We start from the raw sequence: 22,213 nt of genomic DNA, 5'->3' as shown, positions 1-22,213 counted from the left end.
GAATATCTTTGGTACAGTTTTATTGTGCAGAGCATGGACAACCCTTTGGTCATGTACAGTCACAAGTAGTCTCTTGCCCCGTAGAAACTGGATGTCTCTTCAGCTGGTGCAGCTTCTGGTTTTCCTAATAACTAAATTATTCCTTAGACTTTTTCCGTGATGTAAATCACTAAAGAAGTCAGGTTCATCTCCCTGACAGACAAAGACAATTTATCCCAAGGTGTCCCTTAAACTTTTCTTTTGTATTACCCTCTGGATTATTCTCCTATCTCCTTCCTTTGATATGTTAATTCAGTCATTTTCCCTATCAGGGCTCATTGCTCCTGCTTTTTTTATATGTAATTTAATTTTGTGGAGAGTTACTGCTTATCAGTCTTGTTGTACTATTTGAGAATTTCTGTGACCATTTTTCTTCTGTGAAATGAAAGTCTCTGTACTTTCCTGACTGACTTTTTTGTGTTTACTAGTACACGATGTTACTGTTTTTTAAACAATTCTTCCTCATTATTGTTTATTCTTCCCAAACCAGCAGCACTGATTTTACTTGGTTTTAATTTGAGCCGTTTGTATCTTATAATGTTTTAGCATAATTAAGAAAAATATATAGATCAAAACTCCTGACTGGAAGGTTTTGTCATGCTCTCTTCTAGGCATGTACTTAGTAACTTTGAAACTTTAACCAAGATTGGTCAAATTTACCCCTAATTCATGAAAAATTTACTCTCCCAGGAAGCAAATGCTTTTGGAATTGAAACATGGTCACAAATGGAGCCTCTGGCGTGAGGTGCTTCTGTCTGTTGGCCAAAAGCATCACTTGTCAGATTTCACCAAAACTTGTACAACGTGTGAGATTGGGCTTGTTTCTCATCATCTATACAGCAAATGATAATGATTTAATTTACAACCTGTTATTTAAGCCCTTTGAGCAATAACTTTAAATACCTATATACTGATGTCTCAAAAATTAGATACCCAGTGCTGCCACCCAGGCACAGCCTGGATGGTGCTGATTCTACAGAGCTGGGGTTGTCTCCTACTGAATTGTAAAAATCTAGTTCTTGATCCCTTTCTTTCTTGGTGTAAAGCTGATAAAGCACTTTCATTCTTTGTACTTCAAATTTAGCAAAAGTCATATGGTTTAGCAGGAACTTAATTCTGTTTACTGTAGAGTTCAGCCAGCTCTTTCACGTTTGCTTTTTTCCCCCCTCATAGTACTGCAGGAACACGCTGGCAGGACAGTTGAAAATATCACTGCTTGATTCCTTCACAGAAGACAGTGGTTCCCTTATAATTCCGATGGTGCCGATGCACTAATATAGCAGAGCTTCAGCAACCAAAGAAGGAGGGAGGAGGCAAAGCCCAGATTTAGTTCATTGACATGTGGTGCTTTGTGTCACTGCAATGATCCCAGTGAGATGCTGCTATTAGAAGACTGAGAGGGTTTGTGTAGTCACAGCAACTGAAGTTTAGCATAAAGGTAGCAGGTTTTAAATCAGCGTTAGCGGATACCAGTACCAGTCTGTCCATCAGTATTGAGTCACCCCCCTTGGTTCTCTGCGGATCTGCTTTCATGGTATTGGTGGGGTTTGCCTTACTCTCTATAATACTAATGTCTTTAACGATGCTTTTCAGCTTGTTAAAAGTGTACTGCGTCTTTGCCTCTGGGCACTTGAATAGCAATTATCAGTATCAGTATGTAATGAGGTGATCTATATGGCTTGAAAGAGAAAGTCTTTCTTTTCCTCTTATGTGTCTAGCAAACGTCAAATGAAATTTGAGCCTCTTGGGTTACTATTTTTTTTTCATCCTTTTTCTTTGTATTGGTATGAGCGGATCTTGGTGTCCGAGGACTATCAATCACACTGGTGGGATTGGGTGTCTGTGGTCTGTCTCCACTGAATATCTCTTTGTATGGCTGGCTCTCCCCATCAGAAGCCAAATTTTGACAAGCCTTGAACCTTGGGGATATCTCGACCTTGCTGAACCACAGCTTTTTGGGCTAGAGTTAGATCCAAGAGCCAGCTGTATTCAAAGGCATGGGAAGCTTGCATCTGGAGATGGATTTGAAGTCTTATCTCTGCTTGATTTTCCCTGACTCGCGTACTACGGTGTGGTTGCTCTGACAGGCAAGACAGAGATTTTGTAATTAGGAGCCTTCTATCATATGGTGTCCCTGCTGCGTTTCGTCGCCAGCTGTCTTCCCGGGGCTGAGGAAGCTTTGCTTTTGCCATGCTTCACACAGCATTAAACTGTGTAGAAAAGGCTAAATATTGTAGGCCAGATGCTGCTTTCCCTTTGCCTTTTATCAGCCTAGAGAGTAATTTCACTGCTGGGATGGCACTTTGCACATGTTAACTGGTGCATGACTGCAAGAGGCTCCTGTTCCTCCTCAGTCCTCCTGGTCCTCTGGCACAGAGAGGACTGTTTGCAGAGGATTATTTTCATAGTGGGCTGATTGCGTGGGATCGCTTTTTCTTTTCCATTTTGGGGTGTTTTGATGGGTTTTGTTCCAGCTGCAGCATAAAGGCAGGCAGACATGTAGTCCTTTTCTTTTTTTAAGGAATTCTTAAAATGGGAACGACAATGAGATCTCTTATCACCAAAATGTATTTTGACTGGAGCTAACCCCTCTAGATATTTATCTAATAAAACTGAAGTTTTCTGCAGTATCCACAACACCAAGAGGCATTCTTTGAAGATGAACTCCTACCCACTTTCCTTCTCCATTTCTATTTGGAGATGCTCCTTACCCTGCTTTTATCCTGCGAGGGAGGAATTTTCTGAGCCTGAAATGAAGAAGCAGCCCCTGAGGGGACTTTAATACAGAGAGGTTACAACTCTGACAATAATTTGGGTCAATTTAAATGGCATGTGGGTGTGGGTTTAAATAAATAGCTTTAACCTTTAGCTTACTGATGGAACTGAAAATAGATACAGGGTTGGGCACATTGGAAGAAATGTTGTACCATTGCTGCCAGCATTAGTTTGAATAAATATATCACGCTACAGGTCTGTCAAGCGAGCACCTTCACCAGTATGAGGAAATAAGCTGGTTTGTTTTCTTTTTTTTTAACCAGCAGCCAAGTCTAACACCAGCTTTTACCTTCTTTGATGGCTTTGCATTCACAAGTCTGTACTTTGCAATTTGTTTCCATCAGCTGGACTTTTAATAGAATTCATAGATCTTCATAGTTATGTAATTGCTCTGTATGTAGACTCTCCCTGATCAGTTATGTCCTAAAGGCAAGAATAGGAGCATGTGCTGATCATTACTGAATGTTATTACCTTGTTTCAGCCAGGAGTTCTGTGAACTGTTGTTTTTTTCCTTGTTATTTATGGCTCAAGAACTAAAAGAGAGCTCATGAAATTATTTGCTTACCTTACAGGCCAAAAAAAGTGGATGTGCTCTAGCTTAGTCCTTCTGTTCTAAGCTCTATCGTTATTGTTGCTCATATAGATGTAGGGTTAGCTATGAGCTCCTGTGGCTTTCATCTGCAGGAGGAAAGTAGAATTACCAGCAGAACTTTTTACACTAGCATACAAACATATATATATCGAGAAGAAATATGAACTTCATTACTTTAAGCTGCTAACAATATGAAAAGCTCATCCAGAGTACTGTAATGAGAAGTAATTATGGGGCAGCTACACAAAACTGTCCGCTAATTTAAGGTCAAAATTTGCAGTTAGCTGGTGGGAGGGGAAGAAAAGTTGTTCTGTCTGACAGACAGTTCAAGCAGAGATCGGACGCTCTGGCAGTCCATGTCATATCAGAAACAGCCTGGAAATCACAGCTCTTTGGTTGCTATCCCAGAGCTGGGGAGCTGCTGGGCTCTGCCCCCATAGCACAGAGCAGGAGAGCTGTGAAGCTCAAGATACAGCACAAGATGAGTCTTCAGGCTTGCTGCTTTGGAAGAGGGAAGTTGCAACCTGCATGTCCCCAAAAGCCTCCAATTCCTTCTTGTCTTCCTTGCCAGGCTGCTTGGTGAGAGTACTCAGAGCTGATGAGTAGTTTGGTGACAGTGAGCTTCTTGAGGAAAGAAGAAACCACTGTTGGGTGTGAAAGGCTTGAGGAAACATGGTTTCTGGTTTACCTTCTGCTCCATATACCAAGTGCTGCTCAGAGGCTGAAGGTCCGCCTGTGAGGAAGGAAGCTGTAGGCTTGGCCTGATTTATGCTGATGGGTTGATACTTTGGCACTAAATAGCAGAATTGTAAGTGTATATTGCATCCTACAGCACTACCCCAGTCAAGCGTCTGAGCTTCCTCACGCTTCAGAGCTGGAGCTGCATTTTCTTTGCAAAGGCAGGTAGTATTAAACAGCAGCGTATGCCACCCACCCTTAGTAATGATGAAGCTCAGTGGCACGGGAATTGCCTAGATAAATAAGATGCTGATAAAGAACTACCAACTTAAAATCTTGTAAGGCAACGAGATTTCTTGGAAGAGTACAAAGCTATTTTCAGCCTCTGATTTGTTCCTGTAGCATAAATGTGGCATGATAAAATCCGTAGATAATGTTTCATAGTAACCATCTCCTGATAGATAATAGTGGCAAAGAAAAATAGAGTTGTAAGTTTGGTGTGGGCTACAGGGTTTTTTAGTGCCATTTCCTTCTGTAGGTTGTTACTGCTGGCTGTACCCGCTGAGCGGCACATATGCAGTTACAAAGCATGTCAAGGACAAATAAATGCATTTTCACCTTTTATACTTGCATAAATCATTACCCCATTACAAACAGGTTGCACCTTTGTGTTCTGTAAAATGTACCGCGGTCTCGAGTCAACGTAACTGCGTCATACTGTGACAGTTTGAAGCTCTGTAGGAAGAAGTTTTGGCATACATTTCCATAATGAAATACCTTAAATTTGCTTATGCAAAACAGTTTGGAAGTGATTCACTAATGTGTGAGCAAATTTTGCAAGGAACGTCTTACAAGAACAGCAGATTGATCATGAGCTTGTGATTTCATATTTTGTGGGTGTGGGAGGAGTTGTTGAGTCGCTGATGCCGACGGACACATTGCAACAAGGTGCCACCAAGGACAAAAGCTCAAGAGCTGAAGTCCAGAGACTTGGACCTCATTTCGCAGTTGTGAGACTGTTCAGTGCACAATAGTAAGGACAGAAAGGGATGTGCTTGAGAGAGGTAGAGAACTTCTTCCTTTTCAAGTTATCTGCCAAATCTCTGGTTGATCAAAATCAGGAAGAAAATAGCCCAGATGGTTTAGTTGCTCTGCGATTGTTTGCAAGGGTCTCTCAAGCCCTTACCTGATGCATCTGCTTTTGCTATTGTCTGATTCAGTTTCTGATCTAAACAGAGCACTTGTCTGTGGCAAATTTCAAATTCTAAATATCGTATAGCATTATCAGTAAGAACACAGCAATATTTCCTGCCAAGGTGTTTATCTTCCATGCCCTGGGCCTTTTTGTGACGTTACCTTCATTCTTTGGAGGCTTCTAAACTGCTTATCAGTGGAAGATTCCAGGATCTATACAAGTAACAAATGCCAGCCACAGCGAGCTCTGAAGGCTGGCTGATCTTCATCTGCAATTCTATGGTTAAAGTGGTTATGGTTAGTGTTCTCTTTCCGTGGTAGCAGTAATATTAAACACTCGTGTGCATGCATACCTGTGTATACCTGCAGGGAACAGTGTGCCATCTGTGTGTATATATATATATGAACTTCTATGTTTGCCTTTGTATGAACAGATGAAGGGCAGTTTGTCTGATAAATAATGTGGGCAGGTGTGGATTTTCAGTTATCTGCAAAGGATATAAATGCATGTGTCTGTGTGTGTAGTTGTAGCCCAAATGCCAGAAAGATGAACATTGCAATGTGCATTTGGGAGGAGTGGTGAGCCTTGAAGCTTCCAAAGCTGTCCCAGCTAAACTGCTTGATGTGCAGAGCTCAGCAGCTGAATTGCCCTCTGACACTGAGTTCTTGGGTTGGAATGAGAAAGGCGCATCTAGGGGGGAGATGTTGGTTATTCATGTAACAATTTGTATTAAGTAGGCATTTTCTTGTTCCTTCCTTTTGAACTTTTTTGACATTCTAATTATGGATACAGTCTTAACAAGGATGATAAAGGGCCTTAGGGGTTATAAACTAGGAGAAGAGGTTAAGAAAATTATGTTTATATTCATTAGAATAGAAGAGATTAAGAGGGGTTGTGACCACGGTGTACAAAATCCAGAAGGTATTGAAGAAAAAGATGCCACCAGAATATTCAAGAGAGAAACTGTAAAGATAGGGTAAGTGAAGGGCAGGTGGCGTTTTGACTGGAGTTGTTTATGGGACATTTTTACAAGGGTGTTGTTCTCAGTGAGGAAAATAACTTCATGCTGATCAGTGGGCTATAGAAAGATGGCTGAGGACACAGATATGTTGATGGCAATATGGGATATATCACATAACTTCTTTTTGAAGTATTTGAGCAGGCTGGATTGGATTTGGGCAGAGGGTGATGCCTACTAAACCATGTCCTGTAGTGCCACGTCTACATGGGTTTTTTAACACCTCCAGGGATGGATACTCTACCACTTCTCTGGTCAGCCTGTTCAATTCAGTAAAGAAGGTTTCCTACCTTTACATAGACTGAAATCAGAAGGATCAGGAGGCAAAATCAGCTACAGCTGTAAAAGCTTATGAAATGACTTACAAAAGCAGTGGCAGTAAGAGAAAGGCAAAAGTCCATCAGTAAAAAAGGGAAGCAAATAAATAGACTAGACAGGGAAGACAGAAATACCAAATGCCATTATATTGCAGTGTTCTTCACAGAAAGGTTAATAATTGTGTCAGATCTATAACAGTGTTCCCTGTAACAAGGCTTTATGAGCAAAGGCAAGAACAAGATAAGGACTATTTAGATAAGTGTGATATATTTGGGTCAGCGTGGTCTTCTGAAATGTACACACCGAATTATTTACGATGGCTCTCAGAAACTTATGGACAATAGGGCCGTTGTTAGAAGTCAGGAGGAAGGCAAACATAGTACCTGTCATCACAGAGGATGGTACAAGGGAAACAGAGGTTTGCAAATACCCGCCAAAATACAGAGCAAATTGTTGAACATGCGTATACCTGTAAGTAGCAAATAACCTCTACTATGCTTTATTAAGCCCAAACTAACCTAATTTCCTTCTCCACTTTTTCTTTAGCCCGGAGTCTGATGCTCACATAAGCACAGTGCTCTCATATCTGAGAGAAAGCTGAGTTCAGAGGTGCACATAGGTAGGTAGCAAGGAATCCACTGGCCGATGGCTACTCATGGCTATGTACCTGACTTTAACAAAATCTTTAAGAGCAGTTTATTAATATTTAACTCAAAAAAACCTTGGCCATGGGGTGTGAGGAGGATTTGCCTTATTAATTTGCAATAGTTACTTGGATGACCGACCAGAAAGTATATTTCCCAAGAGTGGATGAGCCTCAATTGTTAAAAAAAATCCAACCCAACACAATTGTTGTGCACGCACAAAAAAAACGAATTGCTGTATAGAGACCATTGCTTCAGGAGAGCTCAGAGGATGTCACTGAGGACCCTCAGACTGATGGGCAGCCAACAGAAGGTGCTGTGACACGGTGTTCACAAAGGGTGTAGGCAACTCTAGAGGGAAGGCACAAGACCAGCACTAGTACTGCTAGTATCAGTCTGGGCTCTGCTGTACTTAGAAAATGCTGTAATTTTACTGAAGAAGGGAGGTAACCTGGCAAGCTTGGAGGAAGCGGTACTGGCACATTCAGGGCTGTTTGAGAGTAGCTGCTTAAAACAGAGTTATGACCTTGTGCTACCAAACTCAAAGATGTCCAGACAGGTAGGGAGTTGCCTCAGTAACAGAATGAAAAGTTCAAAATCTGTATGTGTGAATGCAGAACGTAGAGGGATTTATGCACTCATAAATCCAGTTACGATCCTGATTTAGGGAAACATTGAAGTATCTGCTTAACTTTTTCTGTGATGGGTTTTAAGCAGGTGCTAAAAGCTCTGCCTTGAATGAATTCCTTTTCTGAATCGAGACCCAATCAAACATATGATTGTTTTAGAAAAAAAGATATATGCAATAGCATAAATTCTCTGAAGGAGGAGGGGAATATGCATTAGGGTATTTTTAAATGTCTATTTTTATAAATGGTTTCTCTTAATGGAAATTGCTGTGTACAGCAGTATATTCTTCTTTGCTCTCTCTCCACCATCCCTTTCCCCAGTGTATTTACTATGAAAGAGTTTTGCCTTGAGCAGCCTGTACTGCAGTGGAGTATCACATACAGAAAATTTATCTAACATAATACAAAAATGTAATAGGTGGGTAGAGGATGGGAATCTGGAGATAAGCCTTTAAAAAGTTGTCTTAAACATAATTCTCTTAAAACATTCCTTGGCTTTTGCACAAAGATTGCAGAGTAGGCATTCCAGCATCTTATAGGAGTACTGGATTTATGCTTTGTAATAAATGTATCCGTAGGGTGCTGCATTGTTGTAATGATAGAGAATGATAGTAAAATTAGAAGAATTAATAATGACCCAGCTGGAATAATTTAGCACCGTGATAACTAAACTCTAACCTAATACTCAGGGTATTTGCAGAACTATTTACAAAGCACATTGAATGTGAGAGTCTTAGGGGAATCTTCTATAGAAAACAAAGTGAAACCCTAATCATAAACAAATGCCATAGCATGTCATTAAGAGGATCAAGTGGCTTGAAATTGATGTTTAAGGCATTTTCGTTGATTGTTGCTAAAAATACCGCATGGCTGACAATTATCTTCTGTTTGCCATGCTCCCTTCTGCTAGTTGTCTGTCATGCAGTGTTATCTTTGTTTACTGGGACTGCCTCATACCAGGTTTCTATCTATGAGGTTTGTTGCTTCATGCCAGACCTGATCTGGATTTTGCAGTCTGATGTGTTGGCACTGGTTGGTGCCAAACCATTAATACCCTCATAATAATGAGCAAGAGGCCAGGTTCAGCAAAGATTGTGCTAAAACCAAATCTGAATAGCACAAGACTTCTGGAGTATGGTAAAAAATTAGTTTCTTGTATCAGATTGTAAATAAAAGGTTTGATTTTTTTAGTTTGAAAAAACTTTTATTTTTCCTAAGAAATATATCTTATGGTATAGTTAACAAAGTTTTCAAAAACTGTTGAAATTTTTGTAAAAGTACACAAATAAATGAGTTCTGTATGGACCTCAGCTCATAACAGCTTTCTGAATAATCAGTATTTCTAAGACTGTGACTTTTGGTCTAATTATAAATATATATCATGTTTTTTTAAGCTTTAAAAGTGGCATCATTGTATTGGTGAATGTTGCCATGTAGCTCACCTACCATTCTGTTCAAGTGATCGGTAAAAGCTCAAGGAGAAGTGGGTTGCTCCAAACTCCTAGATATACGATAACACAAAGCAAGAGATATGGTTGCTTCCATGACTATTTAATGTGGATAAGTTTGTTGTAGCCATGAGCCCAGCAGGCAGTAGGACACACTCTGCAATGCTGATTTAAAGCCAAAAGCTAATGGGGTGTCTTGCAGTGATGACAGCAGCCTTTTGATCAGGACTTACTAGAAAGGATGCAAAGTATATGCTCTTTCAAGAGGATAAAGAGAAGCTTTGTGCAAGTGGCCACGTGGAAATCTGCACATGAAGACTGAGGGTAGGACAGCTTTCATCCACATCCCATCTGGCTTGTAGGTGTGGAGCTGCCTATGGCAACCTGCCACACAACCCCTGGGCTGTTTTGGATGTGTATGTGGAGGAGCTCTAGTTTCACCATGATTTAGAGTACTTGCCTGAAATATTACCTTTTGCTATTTTCAGGGGTGTTGAATTAAACTGTAAAAAAAAAAAAAATGTGCCTTTATCGTCACGGGTTGGATTTAGGTGCTAAAAATTTTTTTCTGGCTCTTGCCAGTTCTTACTGGTTCTGTGTCTTCTACCCATACAGTGCAGTGTTATACTGAGATCTTTCTTTTCACTCAGAAAACAGTGATTCTGAGAGATACCTGTCTCTTCTGTTGGCATAAGCATTGATGTTCTGCATAATTTTATAAAAGGCAGATGCTGAATGAGGTTGTGATTCTGGCTCAGGTCTGTTTGATTCTTGCGGTAGGTAGCACACGGACAGAGAAATCCCAGATTTTTAGTCAGAATTTAGGTTGACTTTCCCCCCCCCCCCCCCTTCCTTTATCAGTTTTACCATCAAAAAAATCAACTGTGTGTCCTGAATCCAGCCTCTCAGGCACGGTGAGATACGGATGATTTTTCCCTGAGATGGTGGTTCACACATTCCACGTTGCTGTCTCAGCCTCTGGGCTGCAAAAAGCAGCAGTGGAGTTGCATTGAAAAAATGAAGGGCAGCAAAGTTTTCAACTTTGATTCGACCCATTCCTTCTCACATAAGATTGGATGCCAAATCCACTGACCTATTGCCTCTCTTTCTTGGCCATTTCTGTCCTTTCTTTGTAATATGATTACACCATGGCTGGAAGTTTAGACCTAATCATTTAGACCTAATCATCCTGTTTTGAGCACATCCACATGAATAAATATTTAACGTACTAGCTATTGCTTCAGTGAGCGCTGTCTCAGGGCTGGATTTTTTTGCTCAGTTTATCTTGTACTCTCTGCAGACCAATTATTGTCAGGCCTTAAAGAAGACTTTCACAGAAGAACAAGCAAAAATTGAGATCACAGCAGTCCGTTGTGCATCAAACTGATGACCAGACCACTGCAGCTCTTTAGTAACCCAGTCATCCTCTGGGAAAGTCACATATTTAAGGGATATAATCAGGAAGAGAAGGTATCTGCTTTGTGCCAGAGTTGAAAGACATTGCCAAATGGAATTAGAATATCTGTCTAGACAGGAAGCAAAATCAGCCTTTCATCATACATTAAGGTAACACACAAATTGTTCTGTAAGCATTAGTAACTTAATTGTATTATTGTGAGGATACATGAATAAATAAATATTGACTATCTTAGTTATCTTGCATATGGAAATGAATCTAAAATGTTAGTGAGGATGGAAACTCCTTGCTCTGAGCTGGATTGTTTTGAGCTACTGTGTTTGCCTTTTTCATTGATTTAACCTAATGTAGTCCTACATTCAGTGAGCATTTAAATGACCGGGTGAGATGCAATCTTCATACATTAGAACAAACCAGTGAAAGTCCATCACACTGCATAAAGATTTTTGGGTGTAGCACAGTAAAGGAGCTTTCTCTGAGTCACAACTAGTATCTTTATCAAGGAAAAAAAAAATCTTTTGAAAATACTGTATGTAATGCAGTATAAAGGAAAGAAATGTACTTGTATATCAGAGCCATCTATTAAACACACACAACCTGCTGAGAGATACAGCAGTATCATTCCTGTATAAATCAGTTATAAACTAATTTTTAAATTTTTGGCAGACTTATGAAGCCAATTAGCTTGGTAATAAATATTCAGTGTTAATGGGCAAGTAAATAATTAATGTTATTGCCTTTGTAAATTTAGCTTTTCAGTTATAAATTAACATAATTAAGAGAGTAATGTTTCAGTACGCATTTTACCAGCCAAATCTAAATCAAGCAATTAAACTGTAGGTTTTCCACATTAAATGAGTTGAGCTTATAATGGTACATACTGTAGACAGAAAGTTGTTTTTCATGGTCAAATTCATTACAAAAACATGAAGGAAAATATTCTGCATTAGATGTAATCAAGTATATTATTTGAAGAACCATTAATATATTCTTTAGCTACTTTTTGTTTTCCTTCCACAGTGAAATAGAAAGGGGAAAACATAATTCCCATCAATCTCTGGCACTGGGATAATTGCCTATGTGTAATTGTAATGGCTGCTGTAAAATGGTTATCGTTGGATAGTGGTTGTCACATCTATTTGTTGGATTGATCGCAAAAACACAATGTGCGGTATGGATTTGAAAAACTGAAGTTGCTCTGTCATTACCTTAAAAAACTCTGAGCTGACTTAGACCAGCTGAAAATTTGATCTTCTGTTTCCCCCCCTTGCACTTTATTGCTTCGTACTTTTTATGATGTGCATGTGCCATCTTCCTAAGCCGTTCTTCCAGCTTAGTGAACAGTAATGCTTCTTTGAGAAGAGCAGGTGAGTTAGTAGAAATAGGGAACTATTTCTACTCTGAATGCAGATGCGAGCTGGTGCAATTCAGCCCTTTCAGTCACTGTTCCGAGAGTGCAAAGCATGTGGCCATAACTTAAGATGGCTCAAGACTTTAAAAGGTTGTGAGCGACCGCTAAGGGGTGTCTGAAACCACGTGGCTTCTGAAACTTAGAAGCTTCAGGGACATCAAAATGTATGAATTTGGACCTTTCACTATTTTGTTTGTAATTGGGAATTCATAGGGCATTTTAGTTTCTCCAAACTGTGTTACTTCGCGTCTTTTAAAATACTACTTTTCATTAGAAACAGAAAGAACCCAGACGAAGTGGCTCTAACATGCATGTATAAACACACACACACACACAGTTGGACACACATGAAAATTTAGTCTGAAATTTGTTTTGCATCAGAGTCCTGACAGCCCGCACTAAGAACCCAGCGCTAGACATGCCTAGTCTTGCAGCCTTCACAGATTGTAATTTATCGTGGGCTTAGCAGTCTATTTATAGCTTTTAAAGATGTTTCTAACTGTAGCATTTTGCAAACTGCCAAAGGTTTGCAGATTTTTAAAAGAAGAGTTTCTTGATGCACGGGCTTCCCCACATCCAAACCTGTTCATTGACATTTCCACAAACTGCAATTTCAGAGTCATTTCATGTCCTGGAAACCAGTAGGCAAATTTATCCCTGGTAAAAGCCCACTGAAGTCAGTAGAGTTACACCAGAGATAAATTCAGGTCAATGAACTTTATTTTAGTGGTGTTCAAAACATTTGCAATGCTATGCAGATAGATAGCTGTAGGCTTTTTTTTGCAGTATCCAATTATTTAAGGGTGAGTGGACTGAAAAAAATTCACCCTTGAGATGAATTTGTGCTAATTGACATAAATACATGCAGAACTACAGTATGGTTTTGATATTATCTGGGATTTTAGAAGGACTTCAAAAAGAAGCAAAGCACACTAAACTGAAATACATGATATCTGTGCGATTGTATTTCCAAAGGTATTTTAATTGAACACAATTATACGCTGGCATGATGAACTGTGGGTGGAAGAGGGATGTATCCAACCACCTGATGGTGCAGGTAGTTATCTTGTAAGCACTACTAACTTTATATGTAAATGTGTCTGTACATGTTGAAAATATTTTTCAGTGATAAGGCCAATTTCTGTCTCAGGTGCTGCCCTGTTATGAATAGCTTTCACGTGTATTTCATTGTTATACTTCGGCCATGTCTAGATTGAGATGGAGTTCAGGTGTGCAGCGTGATTTCTTTGCCGACAGTGGCTAAATGAGTCTTTTCATCTCATGCCAAGCTCTGCCTGGACTTAGTGACATTTTTCTCGCTGGGGTCTACTAATCATGGACTTCAAACAGAGTCAGCAGTCTTGAGCTGTGTCTGAAGAGAATTCAGCATATTTCATAACAAGGTTATTCTAAACTCCTTTACATTTGATAGTCTACTTTTAGCTGCTTTGGTTTTCAGCAGAAATCAAAAGATTGCTCTGAGACTACTGAGCACCTAATGAGATTGAAGGCCGTTCAGATACTTGCTGTTCAGGCTGGCTCTGCCATGAAGCCCACCAGGTGCTGTATTTCCACTGTGTTTGTTAGGATTTACAGCATGCCAAGAACGCCAGCCTTTACTGACTGAAGCAGTGTGACGCTGCTTTGGATGAATGAGAGTATTTCACAGTGTGGTGACTTGTTTCAGAAGTCCCTGTAACCTTCTCTCTCCAAGGGCAGACAGCAGGAGGTGTATACAGGTGTGAACTCAAGATCTTTCTCGTGTAGAATCTGTGGCAGGGATGCCTTTTGCATCAGCACTGATTGCTTATTGCTTTGTACTTGTTGAAGCTTTTTGGTAGGTTGGTATGTAAGGCTGGATGGTCTCTGCTGGAGCAGCATGTGTGCTTGGAAAGGGGAGAAGACCTGAGCAGAGCCTTGATTTGCAATTGCAGATGTGCTGGTGGCTGTGTACCAAAAGGCCAACTTCTGGGGTTCCTGTTTCTTTATAGTCCTTTTTAACAGGCATCAACTTTCCCCAAGCTCCTGATGACATCCTCCTGCAGCCCTGGATGTGCTCTGGCCTCCTCTTGGCTCTGCAGCGCACTCACCCAGCCCTTATGGTTTTTGTAAGCTGCTGCAGACATCCATTCACCCTTCTGTCCTCCCTGATGTTCTGCCAGACCTCTGTCTGCCCTCTTCTGTATCGTCCTATCTCTCTACTTTTTGCAGGCTGAAATTAAAGCACTTAAAGGTTCTGGAGACTTACCAGGCTTTTATACTGGTTTCCAGATCAAGTTGAGTTTGTTTTTCTTCAGATATACAATCCACATAAGCAGATCTACTTTTCAGAAGTTGGTTGTTGTTTTTCGTGTGTCAGTGAATTTGAAATACTTTTCAGGCTAACATATCAGATCTCTGCACAGAGTGAGGCTGCCTTTGTGGTCATTTGTGGGTTTGGTTGACTCTTACCTTTCCCCTGCGTTATAACAGTGTAAAACAACAGCACTGGGAATTCAGTAACCACATTGAACACCACTAATTTCTCTGACAAAACTTTGTAAAGTTAGGAAAGTAATTAGAAACAATTGTTTTTACTAATATGATTAAACTTCGCTTAAAGCATCAAAAGAGATTCACATTTTAGACTCCCAGGAAACACATAAGACTTTGAAGCTATGTGTAGCTTTTAAAATCAAACCACTGAGAATAATAATATGAATTTATAGTGGAAGACCCTGCTCAGATTCTGGGTTGACAACTGACTGACAGCCGTGTGTCCTCCAGGTGCCACAGAATCCCATATACTTGTTTTTTCTCTAACATTTGGTATACCAGCTTATCCCAATGTGTTCCACAGAGATAAACAATAAAGTTACAGAGCTAAATAAATAACTTTAGAGATAAGCAACTTTAGGAAAGGACGAAAGGTTTGCTTAGCAATGACATTTAACAGTAGATGGAGATATGCATTTACTTATTCATTTTCCAACAGAAAGCAGGTTAGAAATGGCAGTAACACAAAGCAGAGCATCTCTGGAGAGTGAGAGATTAGGGCAGCAAAGACAGTTGTTTCTTATGACTAATCTTAATATGAGCCAGTAATAAATCTCACCAGTTCCAGAGAGAGCAGAGTGAGGCCAGTGCCAGAACTGTTGGGAAATTTCATCTGAAGTATTCAATAGAGAGAGTCCCTGAAAATAAAAAATAAAAAAAGAAAGAAAGGAAAGAAAGGAAGAAAGAAACAGGAAATAAGAAAGTGAAAGTGTGTTTGAAGGAGGTAGTCAGTTTTGGGTGCCAAAATACAAATGTACCGCCATTGTATACATACAAATGAGATTAAATTTAGTGGTAGTGAAGCTAATACCTCTGATATAGAGAAAGAGAAGTACAGAATGCTTATAAAAATCTTATGCTTTCATGTCCTCATCCTGTAAAACAATCCACTTACATGCTACCAACTGTGGTAAAGAAACCCAAAGGTTTGAACCTTCTAGTAATAACCAGCACTCTTCAACTTGGAATGTACCGGAGTTACAGAATATGGAAAACATATTCCAGAAGAGTCTTGGTGCACTAACTTTCTGCATGTAGAAATTTACCTTGGATTGGATCAGATCAATAATATTTTTTCTTGGTTAATATAATTTATTCTATATTGTTGTGTATATTGACAAATTCTAAGGCGCTTAGTTTAACTGTGATGCTAAGATGAGTGACACGATTGTTTTCTAGTTACATTTCCATTTTAAGTTAGAGGCAATCCAGTTAGATACTGTCACATCAGCAAAGGGTGTATCACACAGCTGCCTCTAATATAAACCTGTCAGCTCTTGTTGGAAGAACTGAGTTTATTTCATTACTCAATTATTTTAAAGACCTGATCAGTTAGGTGCAAGGTGTTTGAAACTCATTCTCTCCAAAATCCAGGAAATCAAGCAAGCATTCTTTTTTTTCCACCAGCATGCTTCTGAAAAGCATTATTTGACACGGATTTGTTGCATTGCTATAACTTTCATTGCTTTCCATTGAACTGACAGAAGAAACAATAATTTCCTGAAAGAGCTTCAGTACATGGGCACATGTAAATGCCTGAATCTAAGAAGCTCAAGGGATATTATTTTATAGTTTAACCAAATTATTATTATTAGTAGTGGAGTAGTAATAATAAAAAACTTAATAGTATAATGCAGTGTTAACAGCTAGATAGCTAGACAGTAGCCACGACTTAATGCTTCTGAACTTAAAAAGCAATCTTTGTTTCTGAGTGCCTTTCTGTGTGTTTTATTTCAAATTGGAAATATTTCCACTGGATTTCTTGGATTCCACTTTCAGAAATTCTTTACTCATATACAGCAGCAGCAGCAAGAGTTGTGCACTATCTTAGCATTTCCTAACCCCACAAAATATTTATCACATTTTTGAACCTCATAATGTAGCATTAATACTGTTATGATGGGAATAGTTCATACAACAAGCATGGTTAATTGCTGCTCTCGCTTCCTTTTTCCTGGATAAACCTTAGTTTTTACTTGAATGTCAAAAAACAGTGCAGTTGTTCAACAACATCACAGTATTCAATTTTGTTCCTCTCAGCCAATACATTCTTCATTTTAGTATTGCCCTCATTCTTTAATTTGAGTTAAGTTCCCGAGGAACTCCATCACACCACCAGCCTCCACCAAATTTCCTACTCACACACATTATCACTTGAATTGCAGTTCTGCTATTTCACTATTTGTTTTGTTGGCAGGAAAGGGGGAAAAAAAACAAAGCCTCAAACCAGCAGAGTGCCAGTAGCGCTGGCGACTTCTCTTTTATTTATGCTTTGTACTGAGCCATTGTGAATGACAAAGTATGTCTGGGACAGGGTTGTGGGCAGTGCTCTAAGTGTTACAGTTGGAAAGGTGCCAAAGTTGCATTGCTACCAATTTTTTACCATTAGCGTTCTGGAAAGAGGGATTCAAAGTCTCATTTTATTCTCTTCTTCACCAGTGTCACCTTTACACTTAATTAATGTGAGATCTTTACCACAGATGGAGCTGACAGGATGAGTTGTTGATCCTACTGTTCCTTAACGTGGCAGGAGCAGAGGAACAAATCCCATAAAACATAGAAGCTGGCTTCTCTTCATGTTTGAGCTGTGATGAGTCAGGAGCATCCTTTGAGAAAACTGAATACCCTTGCTTTTGTCGGAATCTAGTGCGGTGGGATTGCAGTAAGCCATGCTGTCCTGAAGCTCTGTAGAAAACAGTGAGTTTGATCCTAAGGATATTGCAAAACCGCAGTAGCTGTTGCCTACTCAGCTGTATGGGGACTAATATCCAAGGCTGTAATTAGAAGATATACCTGCTAATGAATTGGTGTAATCCCCTGCTGTGTTCAGAGTCTGCTGTGGGATCTTTTATCCTGCACTTGCAGAGGAGGTTGACCTTGTTAAATACTTAGCAATAAAAATGGGTTTTCCCTTGCCCGTTGACAGCCTTTCTTCTGGCCCTACCAGTAGAGCTCCTCTGTATTAGTTCAATGTGTTTACCTAAGTTTACCTATAGAGAAAAAGGGGAGTTAGGATACTACATATATGAACATATTAAATATACCCGAGTGTGTTGCACATGTCTGCATGGGTGCACATGCGCATGGAGTTTTGATTTCTTAGTAGTCACTCTACCAGTAAAAATAAAAGAAATTTAATATTTAAATAGTAGATATGGCTTCAATTAATTTTAAGTCACCAGACTCTTTAAATATTTAATCTTTTCCATGTCCAACTAATTTCTTCAATTGCAGTTAGGTAGGTTGTAATTAATTTTTGATGAGACAAACTCATACTAATTTGAATATTTACTATACTATACTGCAATATTTACTTGCAAATATGTTGTACAGATTTTAGATAACCTCTTTTGCCCCTTCTGAAGTTGCTAATCCTCACCAAGCGAGCTGCGCCTTGAGCTGTATGACACTCAAATACAAGGATGAGGCCGATGGGTCAGATAAGGGTGCAGCCAGCTCCTGTCCTCACCCTGACAGTGCATAACAGCTGATGGCTAAAGAAGAGTATGAGAACAGGGCAAAGTTTAGCAAGGCTTCCTGTGAGAGACTTACAGACTTCATTGATTTGTGGTCTGGCAGCATCTTAAGATAGAAGTGGTGTCTTCAGATTTAATATTTGATCTGATTTGTTACATCTAAAGTGTATAGTTATTTTGTATAATTCATGCTTTGTATCAGTAAAGAACTGAGGTTCCTCCAAGGAGAACACTCTCTTTTTACTGGAAAAATGTCTCGTCTGCCTTTTCTGATTAATGAGAACATCTATATGCTTGCTTTTGTGGCTTGAAGACTGATCTGATACCACTTAACTATGTTAATTTAGGAATGCACCTGAATATTTAATCCAGGACTCCAGAAATTGGATGTAGAAATCTGAAGTGATGGGATAACAAGGGTAATTCGTAGTTTATCACTAGCTATCCCTACACATCTGATCAAAGGAGAATGAGGAAAGCACAAAATTTTATAACCAAACCGAACTGAAACAGTGGGACTTCCAGTACATGGGGCATTTCTCTAAGTTCAGACTTGGTTTTATTTCAGATAGCCCCTACCGCAGCTGTAGAATAAAACAAATGGGGTTTTTAACAGGGATGCTGGAGTCTGTCTCACTTTGCAGCTGTGGGTTTGTCCTGGGGCTCTGGGCTTGGGCAGGGGCTCCAGCAGACCACCCTCAGCTGGGACTTTGCCAGCTGCCAGCACGGCTGCTCACTGTAGCTGCCTGAGGTTGAGGACATACAAAGAGCATCTCAAGACCTGTGTGATGGGCTTTTCAGGTTCCTCGACTGTGAGGGGGAAACCAGTTGACTGCTTAGGACACTGACCAGCAAGTCAAAAGAGCCTTACTGAATGGGGTTTTTTCCTGCAAAATTGTGCAGCTTTGGGCAACAGGACTGGAATATATAATGGTGGGTTTTTTCTCCCTTTTTGCTCCTTGGAGGTTCAGAGCCAACACAAATTATAGCTCATAAGGGTTTCCTTGCGTTATTTTTAGTAGTCTTTTACCTTACTATATTGCTGCATTGGAGTGGTTCCTGGCCAGCCTCTCTCCCTCTGTATATGTGATGGATGCCATAAGAGTGTGGGGAAAGCATGTTGCATTCAGATTGGAGCATATGCTCGTTGCTGCTCACTGAAACCCGGTTGCAGATTTCATTTTGTTGCTCTGCACCACAGGGCTGAGGGATGTCCGCAATGAGTGTTTGCATCAGAGAGATGGAAACGGTACGCAGTCATTACATTCCACCATGACCAAAGCTGTTTCCCTTCCATGTCCTTGCATCCTGTTACTCATCACCCTCTTTCTTTACTGCAGGTTCATAGTACACCACACTTTCAGCCTGGATCAGGCAACTGCTTGACAGCAACATTATCCAGCTTGCTGCTGATGTCCTCTCCTTGGTAGTGGTTAGGAGTGAGAGAAGCTTTTATTTTTTTCGGTTGTCGCCAAGAGCTGTACCTTAATTTATATTCCACCTCACAGTGCAGGAATTCAGATGGTACAGAAACTTTATGCTCATGCATAGCAGCATATTAAGGCAACGTGCCAACTTCTTGCCAAAGAGATTTGCTTCCAGTGAGCGTTGGCAAGCTGTACTAAATAGAAACTTTCAAAAACACATCTTTTCCAATTTGAGAGCAGGCTCCTGCACTCAGCTTGCAATCATGATCTAGTCCTGTTATTGTTACTTCTACTTCTCAACTCAGCTGATGCTATAGTTAATGCACAAAAATGTAGCACTGATTTGCTTCGTGACTATTTTGCATTACAATTTACGAGCAAAAATGAAAAAGTAATTGTAACTGTGGTCTCAGGAGATAGAAATCCCTTAAAAGCAGTAAAATTAGGTCTTGCTGCTACCTGCAGATCAAACTACTGCAGCGTCAGCCATTTCTATACCCATAAGTCATTCAGCAGCCGTTTCAATTGGCAGTCTGATTTTTTTATGGTTAGCCTGGAAGAGCACAAGAACTGTGAAGGTCCGCTTTCGTCCTTCATGTCTGAGTTCTAGAGAGGCATAAGGTCTGAAACTGTGTACCTGGAAATGCAGGGCTGGGCTCTGCTGTCCTGAGTCCTGTTGTGGGTATCTCACAAGCTGTTCAACTTGTAGAGCCTTAAGGTGTGATATGTAGCATAAACCACTTGCACAAGATCCAGTGAAGTATTCAATGCTGAATAAAGGGAATATATTTGGTTGTTCTGATCTGGGTAATGCTTGCTATGTGGAATTTGGATGAAAATAATATATATAAAAGCAGTATGATGCTAACTTTCCATATGGACAGTTTTACATGCTGATTACTGATGTATTCCTTCTTGCAAGCCCGCAAGCTCGGGGATTTTCCAGATAGCTGTAACCTGCTCATGGGTTTGGGCTATTTTGCAAAGATGGAAATCTGTGATATTTTGAGCAGCCCCAGACTTTCTTCTATGTAGGAGACCTCTATGGAATAAATATGTCAGTATATCCTTTTTTTCTTTTCCTTTTATCTTTTTGTATTTCTGGGCAATGTTTGTGTCTAGAGTATGTTTGTGACTGCTGTGCTGAGTTAATGTTAGAAAAGTGTTTCTTAGCCCAATTTAAGGACACACATATGTGCTAGGTGGTTTACCTGAACTAGGCAGGTTGGATCCTGCTCTTTGCTTGGTCCTCGCCTACTTTGTGCTGCTCTGCCTTGTCTTACTTTGCCGACTGTGTTGTCTGGGTGGCAGACAGATGGCCCTTTGAGTGGTTTTCCATATGCCAGGGGTTAAGAATGATTAAGGCAGTGGAGTGATGAATATTTGAAGTTCTCGGCGCATCTCTAAGTTTGTGGTTGCTGGCAGTGTTGCTGCCAGATGGTCATCTCCATTGCTGTGTTCACAGAGAGGTCTCCATGTTCACCATGTTCAGTGCCAGAGTTTGACCTTTTGGAAACATTGAGCTAATCTGGCAGTGATAGTGAGCTAGAAAATGTGGTGATGGTAAGCCCTCACCCTCCCAGAAAACCTCAGGCCATTTACCTGTCTCTGACAACTGCTTTGTAGGCTGAACTTTGGGAACACATTAAGTGTTGGGCTGACAGTCACTGCTTCCCATCAGCTGTAAGGCCCTAATGTGATTGGCTGTTCAGGAGCTTTGAATTCCTTGAATAAGAGCCACTTTAACAGTGCAAAACGTTAAGACTGAGGCTATGTCTCTGCTCTTAGTATGAAAGTCCTGTTATTCTGCAGAAATGCTGTAATGAATTAAAATATTCCCTATGGAGAAGTGTATTACTTACTTATTGTGATATCAGACGTGAATAAAAAGCAGCCGGGCTGGCGTTCATTTCCTGGTGTAGGGACACTGTTAAAGTACTGTAAAGCACGAATAGCTTTGCACTACAGTTCTTCAATTCAAAGATTGCCCTCTAAAGGTGCCATGCATGATGGATTGTCACAGAGTCTTTGTCCTGCTTGACATTTCATTCCTATCTGATGTTGTCGTATGTTCTGCTCTGAATCTGCCAAACAACTGACCCTAGAATGTAATGCCACACCTTCTTCTCTTTCTTTTTTTCTGAACAGCATCTTTTGCAGCTGAGGCTCTGAAATACTGGAGGACACTGCATCTTCTTCAGGGATACGGACAAAGGGGAGCTGGAGCCTCTGGGGAGCTCAGAAAGGAATTGCGATTGGTGGTCACCTGAGGAACTTACCTTCACACCAATGTTACTCTGAAACGAGTTGTGTCCAACATTCAGGTTTGGTAAGGTATGTAATTTTCTCCCTGCTCTTGTCTTTTTGCCCTTTTCTGAATATCTACACGTGGGGAAAATAGGAAGATTAGGAGCCTTCATGTCCATTGCTGTGTACGTGTCTTGCTCATACTGCCTCTGTAAATAACATTTGCTCTCCCCGAGTTTGAAGATGGTTCGTCAAGAGTGAAGTGTTTTTATAAAATCTTGGGTTTGAGGGGGTGCAGTTTTATATCAAGTGATTTAGTGAACAAAATGTTTACTGATGATTGTATATTTGTGTTGGTGATGG

The 22,213-nt window shown here is 40.2% G+C and overlaps 1 protein-coding gene across 5 annotated transcripts in view; it reads left to right on the top strand.

Annotated features, from left to right (window-relative positions):
• The window catches only part of SGCD (sarcoglycan delta), a 378,321-nt gene that overhangs the window by 146,841 nt on the left and 209,267 nt on the right, over window positions 1-22,213 (top strand). For all 5 annotated transcript variants that reach the window (XM_054079590.1, XM_054079588.1, XM_054079593.1 and 2 more), the window contains exon 2: window positions 21,752-21,937. The gene's annotated coding sequence lies outside the window, so the exon portion shown is untranslated. The remainder of the gene's footprint in view (window positions 1-21,751; window positions 21,938-22,213) is intronic.

The sequence above is a fragment of the Cuculus canorus genome, chromosome 14, assembly GCF_017976375.1.
Source record: "Cuculus canorus isolate bCucCan1 chromosome 14, bCucCan1.pri, whole genome shotgun sequence".
Taxonomy (NCBI): Eukaryota; Metazoa; Chordata; class Aves; order Cuculiformes; family Cuculidae; genus Cuculus; species Cuculus canorus.
The sequence above is the reverse complement of the archived record's forward strand: the minus strand, read 5'-3'. Positions and strand labels throughout refer to the sequence as shown.